Source organism: Camelus bactrianus, chromosome 1 (genome assembly GCF_048773025.1).
Source record: "Camelus bactrianus isolate YW-2024 breed Bactrian camel chromosome 1, ASM4877302v1, whole genome shotgun sequence".
NCBI classification, from domain to species: domain Eukaryota; kingdom Metazoa; phylum Chordata; class Mammalia; order Artiodactyla; family Camelidae; genus Camelus; species Camelus bactrianus.
Genome location: NC_133539.1, coordinates 22,749,390 through 22,758,211, shown reverse-complemented (window position 1 = coordinate 22,758,211; position 8,822 = coordinate 22,749,390). Strand labels below are relative to the sequence as shown.

General features: G+C 36.2%; 1 long non-coding RNA gene across 1 annotated transcript in view; it reads right to left on the bottom strand.

Moving 5' to 3' along the window:
- Window positions 1–4,609: 4,609 nt before the first annotated feature.
- Window positions 4,610–8,822, bottom strand: part of LOC123618419 (uncharacterized) — a 243,406-nt gene continuing 239,193 nt past the window's right edge. Inside the window, exon 8 of the long non-coding RNA XR_006726859.2 lies at window positions 4,610–7,069. This is a non-coding gene — a long non-coding RNA (uncharacterized LOC123618419). The remainder of the gene's footprint in view (window positions 7,070–8,822) is intronic.

The following is an 8,822-nucleotide window of genomic DNA, read 5'->3' as shown; positions in this document are numbered from 1 at the left end:
GGTAGACCCTGAAACCACCTGTTCTTTACACTGGAATCTTTAATATTCAAATGAGAGAAAAAAAATCAAGACACTATTTGTTGAATTCTGCTCAAAAATGCAGTACAATTTATCAATTTTTTGGTGTTACTCATGCAAATACAATATAAAACTACCTTACATTTCAACAATTCCTATGCATCTGTAATTGCTGAAAGAATTCACACAGTACAGGGTACATACTTCTGTGGAAAGAGTTTAAAATCATTAGCCATTTTATGACTGGAATCCAATATTTTAATTGATAGTTAATTTTTAAAATAATTACATTCCTGAAAACTCTACATTCTTAGGCAGTGATAAAGTTCAGTGTAGCAAAATTTGTGTACCATTTAACAGTAAAGTTTTTCAGTTCCCAATAGGTCCCACTGGGGTCTGTAAAGAAATGTATTTATTCTTTCTCTGTTTCCTAGATTCATCTTTGTTTTCCTTTCTATGATAGTATTGAAAATTAAGTGAACCCAGAATTTTCAATAGAGAGCCCTCTCCGTTATGGAAAACTAAACCATGATTGCAATTTAGATATTCTGGAGAATCCACAAGGAAGCACAAGTCTCTCTAAGAGCTGTGCTTTTAACTTCCATCTCAAATAGCTCAGCAAGCTTTCAAAAAATAGTAAAGGATACACTTGCTTTAGGAGACTCAGAAGTAACTGGGCACAGAAGCAAGTGCAGAGCTCTGTGGCGGCCCCCTAAAGACCTCCTGGTGGCCTCATGTTACGCCCTTAAATCTTTTGTTCAACAAATATTTACTGAATGTCTGCTAAGGAAGGTGTTATGCTGGGAACCGACGAGTCAATGATGAACAAGAAAGCCAAATATTGACCTTCAAGAAGCCTATACAACAACTGAAGAGACAAATGATGACCAAAGACACACATAAATGAATAAAATAACTACACATTGTATTGAATGCAAAGAAGAAGATAAAAACAAGGTTATGATAAAGCGAAAAGAAATTTGAATGTTCTTAAACATATGAAAAGAAATTCTAAACTCAAAAAGTAAAAAATATAAATTAAAGCTACAGTGATAGTGTTTTTTACCCACCTTATTGATAAAGACTGAAAAGTGTGATAGCACATTCTATAGGTAAGAGTGAAAAAAAGGGTATTTTGATCATGAATGTCAATCAATCCATCTTGTATGGAAAGTAATTGGGCAATATTTATCAATATAGAAAAAAAACATAACTTTTGACCCTCATTTCAGAAATAGCACTATGGGCTATACATACTTCCTCATTTGTGCAAAATGGTGTCACGTACAAAGTTATTTATTGTAATGTGTTTTTAGTAACAAGATTGGAAAATATCTAATCATCCATCAATGAAATAGCAGTTTAATAAGTTATACTACATATATAAATTAGAATGCAATATAGCCATGAAACAGAAGGAGAACACAGTTTTTTGTTTGCTTGCAGATACTGGCCAATCTATAAGAGTATTAAGTGAAAATAATTAAGACCATACAGTTTACATGCTATGCTAAAAAAAAGGGTGTATATTTTTGTTTGTATATGCCCAAAATAGCTCTGAGAGTGGAATGGGAGGGAGAGTTTTTCCTATAAACATATTTCCTTTTGTATCTTGTAAATTTTGAATTATGCAAATACATTGTGTTTTTAAATATGTAAATGTTTTTAGAAAAATGAAAATTCCTCATAGTGTCTCGACTGTGCAATTCATATTACTAGCCTATAAGCTACAGGGTCCAAGAATAAAGTTCTTGAGAAACGTATTGATTATAGCAAGTCCAATTAAAATAATACATGGTAGACTCTATTAGATTCAAGGTGCTGTGCTCTTGGGATATAAAATTAAAACAAAGGCCTTTCAGAGAATACATCTATCTCAAAGAGGAACTGGATATTTCCATCAAAGGTAAATGGTGATAAATGTAATTAGTAGAACAAGGACTTTACAGTCTCACTATACCTTTCAAAATTCTTCCAGAGTTACCATAAACTACTGGGTTTAAATAATTACTGAAAGTTTCTACTGTATTGTTTATAAAATGCTGTTTATTTAAGTAAATCCCTAAGGTATTGAGGGACAGACTCTTCAAATATTACTGGCATATACGTGATAAAAACTATTCATTCAAATATATGGAAAAGAAATTCCAAGGAAATCTGCTTTAAGCCTTTATTTAATTATATTTATTCTTAAGATTATACAAAAACTCCCAGTCAGAAATCTAATGTTTCCCCCCCAAAAACATAGAATACATTCCCAATAACACAGTTTGCAGATAAATTAACTATTTTAAAATAATTCAATGTGTTCTGTTTATCTTCTATTAGTGACCACTTCATTTTCTACTCATAGTTTTATTAAATGATTTTGAAAGGACAGTGATGTATACAAACTACATATTTTTGTTATTGTTGCTTAAACATAAGCAAACTTGAGATCCGTGAAAGCTCTATAATATCCCCAAAGCAAGAGGGAAAAAGGGAAAAACAGAAATGAGTACTCAAAACAGAAATACAAGACTAGAAATCTGAATGTCATAAAAAAATGATACAAATAAATCACTTCTATTTCCCTCTCTCTTGAGGAGTGGATGCAGAATTTATGTATCTTAAAGTGTATACAATCAGGGAGTGGCTTTTTAAGAATAAAAGTAATATACATACAAATGCAAATTGAGATACAGGGCCTTCAAAGGGGCCTTTGCAAGTGGGAGACCCTGAAGCTTAAGCTCCTTTTGCTTCACAGAAATCCACTCTGCTTTTCTTAGCAAACAGAATTTCCCTTAAACTTCATTGTCTGCTTTAACCTGAATATTTATTTAGGAGAGGAGATGTAAATATCAATAAAGTCATAGGTAATTGAAAAAAGTTTTCCATCTTGCTGTCTAGATTACACTCCCATTTTTTTTTTTAGATTTTCTTCATTTGACAAAGAAAGTAAAATTAAATCTGCTATATCAGATTCAGAACAAACGAGAAATTTCCACTCACAGAACATAGCATCTTGCAATCCAATTTACATACTGTTCTTTTAGCCCACGTGTGGAAATTCAACAATGGTTTTTTTCATTCCTCACAAGTGGTTCGCAGTAGCAGTTCTGACAATCAATTCTCCCACCATCGAGCATTTATTAGTATGAGAGCACCCAGCTCTTTTCTCCCTAAGAGTGCCCCTCTTTTCAGTCTTGATGGCATAGACATGCTGAATTTCCCTCGACAGTAAGTAAAAAGCAGACATTTCTAAGCTTTCTCTCTTTCACTATGCTGGGTCGGGGAGTAGGAAGCAGCTTCAACCAATTCCGGTAACCATGTTGTCTAACTCTCATAACAGGGAAAATGATGGAGGAAGAGAGCAGGCAGAAGTTCTGAGAAGCATCCCCTGGTTATTGTTGCTAGGGCAACCGCTACTTGGCATCCTCTAAATAGTCATCGTCTGTCACACTTGGGGTATAATTCACAGGCATGCAATACATCCGAGTGGACTGGGTGGGTAGGGAAAAGGTGGGGGAGGGGTGGGGAATTCTTGTAAATAAATGAAAGAATTTTAAATCAGCACATGAACAAATGTACATGACTAATATTCAGAAAGAAGAGAGAGGATAGGCATAAGAGGAATACAGTTTTGAAAATATGAGTGTCATTGCTAAATATTAGTGTTTTCCTTATTGCACAAATTAGTTAGCCTCTACCTCTTCACCATAATTCTCTCCTGGTCTTCTTCCTTTTCTAGGAATCCCTTATTACTCCAAATACTAGCCTTCTGTAGTATGGCTTCAGACTAAATATATGCAAAGATGTATATGTCATTTTCCTTTTTACAATCCTTAAGAAAGCAAAAAATGTTTAAAAATTCTTCATTGTTTACCACAGTATCTAACTCAGAAGCTGACCTGGCTTTGTTATAAGAGAAGATAAAGTATTTATTATCCAAATAATCATTGACAAAAACATTCAAGAGCCCTGAAATATCCTTGCTAAATCTAAGTTGTGCATTTTGTTTTCCTTAGGCCTTTCTATCTTAGACCCAGGGTGTCTGCTTAATCTTTCTAATCACTGCTTCTTTCCTTAACATTGCAGGAAAGTTATTTTATACATTGGGGGTGGGGTGGGGAATGCTACACTGCTCAAATTCAGACAGCAGAAAAGAGAGCCTTAAAAATATCTATCATCAAAATCACATAAAGCCCCAAGAGTTTCAATCTCCTCTTAGCTTTTGCTGGTGTCAGCATCATAAAAACTGTGAAGGAAACTCATACCAATATACCACATTTACAAAATGAGTTTAATAGCAAAGGCATTTTTGGGAGCAAGAGGGAAGAAGGAAAAAGAATTTTAACCAAATTGCACTGAATGAATTAAAAAAAAGCATTATGGATTATAAAGGAAGGAATAAAAATCAGAAAAAGCAACTGTTGGTAATGGCATCACCAAAAGCTTTTCTTTTCCCTTTAGAGAGAATTGCTAAAGTCCTCTTATGAAAGTCAAAATTATACTTTCATATAACCAAAATAATAAAACTAGACACCAAAGCAAATAAAGAAAAAATAATTATTTAGTTACTAGGCTTAACATTGCATGTTGGTTCCAATAAGCCAGCCAAGCTTCAGTGTTATTTTACATGTTTATTTTTAATGGAATCACCCAAATTTCATTAACCAGTACACTCACTGCATGAAACTCCAGGGAAAGGATAATCACGTAATGATAGCCATAATAAAAAATGATAGTTTATTTTTGCTAATTATGAGTGATTCAGTATATTATAGATTATATCATATAAGATTATTATAAAATATTGGCTATATTCCTTGTGCTGTACATTACAACCTTGTATCTAATTTATTTTATACCTAATGGTTTGTACCTTTTAATCTCCTTTACCTATTTTTCTCCTTCCCCCAACCCTCTCCCTTCTGATAACCAATAGTTTGTTCTCTGTATCTGTGAGTCTGTTTGGGCTTTGATATATTCACTAATTTGTTTTATTTTTTAGATTCCACATATAAGTGAAAATATACACTACTTGGTTTTCTCTGTCTGACTTATTTAACTAAGCATAATACCCTCCAGGTCCATCCATGTTGTTGCAAATAGCAAAATGTCATTCTTTTTTATGGCCGAGAAATATTTTATTTGTGTGTGTGTGTGTGTGTGTGTGTGTGTGTGTGTGTGTGTGTGTGTGCGGGTGTGTATGTATGTGTATATACATATATACACACACCACATCTTTATCCAGTCATCTGTCGATGGACATTCAGGCTGCTTGTATATCTTGGCTATTGTAAATAGTGCTGCTATGAACATTAGTGTGCATGTATGATTTCAAATTAGTGTTTTCGTTTTCTTTGAATATATACCCAGGAATGGGGTTGCTGGATCATCTGTTAGTTCTAGTTTTAATTTTTTGAGGAACCCTCATATTGTTTTCCAAAGTGGCTGTACCAATATACAATCCCCAAACAGTGTAGGAGGGTTCCCTTTTCTCCACATCCTCGCAAACTCTTGTTATTTCTTGTCTTTTTGATGACAAGCCATTCTGACAGGTATATGGTGATTTCTTATTGTGGCTCAATTTGCATTTCCCTGATGATTAGTGATGTTGAGTATCTTTTCATGTGTGAAGCATATATTATCTGCCAGACACTATCATAAAATGTATAGGGTTATTCACTTATTGCTCATATACAATTATGAGGAAGGAGAAATTAAGTTATTCTTATTGTACATGTTAAGGCATTAAAGCACATAGACGCTATGTAACATGCATAACAAAGAAGTGGTAGTACCAAGACAGAACCTCCATTTTTCATATTAATGTCACATATTGTAGGGATCTGACTGGATGCCCAGTCTCCACATGGGCCTGTGATCTCTCTTTGCCTGGAGTACTGCTTCTGTGAGTTTGGGCTGCAGCTTCCCTATGGAACACTCACCTGTCTATGGAAGATGCTAGAACTGTCCTTTTTTCTGGATCTCTGGTCCCCACCTCAGATCTCTTTTTACACTTACATTTTCACTGAACCTCAATATTGCAAGTTGAAGCAACTGAGAGTCTCATCTATGTATCCTCAGCCTTCCCCTTGCCCTGGGGATTCTTTACTGGCATCATGTTGCCCAGGGAGATATCCAACACTTAGTAGTGTCCTCTGCTACTTCCTACTTTGTTGCTTTGGTTTCAGCACCTTGGATATTGGACCATTTGGTTTTGTATTTCCTATACTTTGTACTTTGGGAGTTGATTTCTAGAAAAAAACCACCTCCTTCCCTAACACACACACACACACACACACACACACACACACACACGAGAGAATACTCTGCCTCTTGATAATTTTTATGCTGATTTCACAATCATACAGAATCCAATTGCCCGGCATAACATGACCTGTGACCTACTATTAAGGATGAACCTCTCATGGGAATAAATTCTTAAAGAGAGCAAGGAGTCTTGCTAATTTTTATATCTGCATCCCAGATAAATACCTAGTGCTATTCCTTATGCACAGAGAATTTCAATAAATGATTGTAATTTAAATGGGATCATACGCCAAGAAACTAGCTTTTTAATTTACATTAATGAGCATACTAATCAGCAGAGGCTAGGTTGTGCACTAACAAGCACACCTCAATCTCAGTGGCTTCTCATAACAAAAGTTTTTGTTTCTACTCACCTCGTTCGTGCCTTGCCAGTTAGCATGAGGATTCTGCTCATCACAGTCATTTATGTTCCAGAGGACTGAGAGAGAGAGACTGGATGGATCCAAACTTTAATTTCACTCATAAAATCTCCCAATAATGAATACAAGTTTTATTTTAAAAAGGGTGTTATCAAGATTCAGTGTGTCCGAATTTTACGTAGGAAAATCATTTGGTGGAAGATCAGATTCCGACCTAGCGCCATGATTCACACGTGGTATAGAGAGTCAGTGGGTCCAAGATTATCTTCCCAAACAGTGAGCGTATTACAAGAGTCACAGAGAATAGGAAACAGCTGTTTCTTCACCCAATTAGTACTTGCTTTAGAAAGTAATGAGGAAACACTGCAGATAGTCTAGAAGGATGAAAAAAATGTAACGTCAGTGTATGGTTACTTTTATAGAGTGAGTCCTGATTGTTTGACTTTTCCACTTTTCCAATGTGAAATCTATCGCTCCTTTGAGCTTTATTTATGCTTTACAGATTATTTCTGAAATGTGCACCAGGAAAATCAAGTACTCTAGCAATGTTTTCCAAACTTCAGAGATTCTTCCAAGCATGTTACTGTGTCCTGTGTCCTGCCTTACCATGTACATCTATATTGTGTTTACTCCTGGACATTCAGACGTAACTGACCATTTGGGGGATTACAAACAGGACAAAACAAAACAGCATCAATTTAATGGGGAGTGAGAATACTCCTAGGGAAAATCTATTCCTGGGGAATCATGGATCCTGGAACTACGACTTGAGCTAGTTATAAGACCTCCATTATCAGCAGGGAATAGAGATTCTGAGTACAGTGTGACAGCTTTTGTAAAAATCTGATGCTGGCCCCAGCCCTTGCATGCAAATTCACATGTTACGGAAAGGGAAGCCTAAAAGTGTACTAAAAGGCTAGATTTGCTGAACTCTGTCACACACCGGTGCCCAAGAAACACTGTGTTTGAACTTCACAAAAGAGAGAGAGCTTTTTTCTATAATCTCCTCTATAATTGCCACACAGTTTTGGGGATCCCTTGGGACCCCAAACCACTAAAAGAGAATGTCTCCTCCTAGCAGAGCAACAAAACCAACGACCACACTCTAAAGTGGAAAATAAGTCATGCCAGTGCCTGCTACATCAAGAAGAATGACAGGGTCTGCTTTGCTGGCAGAGGGGAGGCAGCCATCGGATGGGAGATTCTGGATCTGCTAGCACATAGCAGCGAACGTTCCCACCACACCCGGAGAGCGGCAAGTATATGCTCTATGACTGGTGGAACTGGAGCAGTCATCAGGGGATAAGCTGTGCTGCCTAAAGCAGGGGCAAGGAGAAGAGGCAGAGCATTGTACATCTGAGGACCCCCAGGCTTGGACAGTGGCCACAGCAGCAAGGAACAACTATGCCATGCAGAGCAGTTTTGGCATTGTCCAGTTATTTCTGTACATGTGTGCTTACTTAGAACATGTGATGGACCCTTGGAGACCAGCATGTATGAATCCAGAGTCTTTGCAGGAAGCAAAATACATGCATGATTAGTAGATGAGGATAATTAGCTTTCTTATTAATTTAGGCATGTATATGACCTCATGTATACTCATCAGCTGGCGAGGCTGGGAAAGTTCATATTTCCTAGTGTCATTATTTTCAAACATATAGGTAATTTCGTATTAAATTATGCAGCATATTTGTTACTGGCAGTTAAAGGGGCAATTTGATTCCCCCATAAATTGTTTGCAAAGCATACCAGGGGATAGAAAACTTTTAGAAAGATTATATTTTGAAAACTGATCCAAAATATGATTTGTGGATTGTTCTCAGCATAAGCCAAGAGAAGCAATCCTTCCTTACCTAAGTGTTTTATGCTTTCCAGGAGTTCTGTTTCAACTATCTTTTGCCCTAATAATTTATTTTCTGAAATGTGACAATCCTTTGAAAATATAATTACTTTAATTCTCTGCAAAGAACATGCCAGGTCAACAGCTGTTTTTGAGCCTTCTTTGTCCCTTTTTTTCTGCTATTTGTGGCTTTGTGTGTGTGTGTGTGTGCGCGCACATGCATGTTCTTACTTGCATCAAACACTTCTAGAAGAAGTATCTCTCAAAGGAAGCCACAATTCCAAATA